We start from the raw sequence: 1,477 nt of genomic DNA, 5'->3' as shown, positions 1-1,477 counted from the left end.
CGGCCCCGGGCCTCGCGGGCCGGCGGCTCGGAGGCGGCGAAGCGGTCCCCCGCGGGACAGGTGGCGGCACGTCGTTGGTCCGGGCGGAGCGGCGGACGTGTCCGGCGCGCGAGATCTCTTTTTTTTAGGGTTGGACGGGGAGAGATCCGAGATTTGGAAAGGGGGGTGTATATATAGGCATAGGGGGAGCTAGGAGAGTCCAAATGCGGTGCGGTTTTCGGCCACACGATCGTGATCGAACGCTCTAGGACATGAAGCAGAGTTTGGTGGGTTTTGGGCCAAATTGGAGGGGTGTTGGGCTGCAACACACACGAGGCCTTTTCGGTCCCTCGGTTAACCGTTGGAGTATCGAACGAAGTCCAAATGACACGAAACTTGACAGGCGGTCTACCGGTAGTAAAGCAAGGCCGCTTGGCAAGTCTCGGTCCAATCCGGAAATGTTTAATCCCCACACACGAAAGAAAGCTAGAAATGACCACCGGAGGAGAACGAAGCGCCGGAATGCAAAACGGACAACGGGGAAAATGCTCGAATGCATGAGATGAACACGTATGCAAAAGCAATGCACATGATGACATGATATGAGATGCATGAAAACGAAAACAACACATGGAGACAAAGACCCGAACCCGAGAAATAAATATAACTTAACGCCAGAAACGGCAAGAGTTGGAGTACAAATTGGGAAAGTTATATCCGGGGCGTTACATTAGGACCCCGCTGCCATGGGAGGGTAGGACAAAAGATGTCATGCAAGTTCTTTTTCATAAGCATGTATGACTATATTCGGAATACATGCCTACATTACATTGATGAATTGGAGCTAGTTCTGTGTCACCCTATGTTATGACTGTTACATGATGAACCACATCCGACATAATTATCTATCACCGATCCATTTCCTACGAGCTTTCCATATATTGTTCTTCGCTTATTTACTTTTCCGTTGCTATTGTTATCATCACTACAAAATACCAAAAATATTACTTTTGCTAGGTTACCACTACTATCATATTACTTTGCTACTAAACACTTTTCTGCAGATATTAAGTTTCCAGGTGTGGTTGAATTGACAACCCAGCTGCTAATACTTGAGAATATTCTTTGGCTCCCCTTGTGTCGAATCAATAAATTTGGGTTGAATACTCTACCCTCGAAAACTATTGCGATCCCCTATACTTGTGGGTTATCAAGGCCATATTTTTTCAAATTGTGTAATCATACTACATTACTTTATGATGGTGTCTGAAATGGTGTACCATCGGTGGAGTAGCAACTTAGTTTTGCAATCATGTATCACATTGAAATTGCAGGGCGTGTAGTGCTTGTACTCATGAAACAAAGAACACACATGCTACAAAAATATCGTGTCCTTTTGCTTCATGCCTACAAACCCCACACTTGTGGCCAATCACGTGTTGCATAACAATGCATCCTCCCTCATCAAGTACCCCTCCATCGTGCTTGCTTGATGTTA

The sequence above is a fragment of the Triticum aestivum genome, chromosome 2A (assembly GCF_018294505.1).
Source record: "Triticum aestivum cultivar Chinese Spring chromosome 2A, IWGSC CS RefSeq v2.1, whole genome shotgun sequence".
NCBI lineage: Eukaryota > Viridiplantae > Streptophyta > Magnoliopsida > Poales > Poaceae > Triticum > Triticum aestivum.
The sequence above is the reverse complement of the archived record's forward strand: the minus strand, read 5'-3'. Positions refer to the sequence as shown.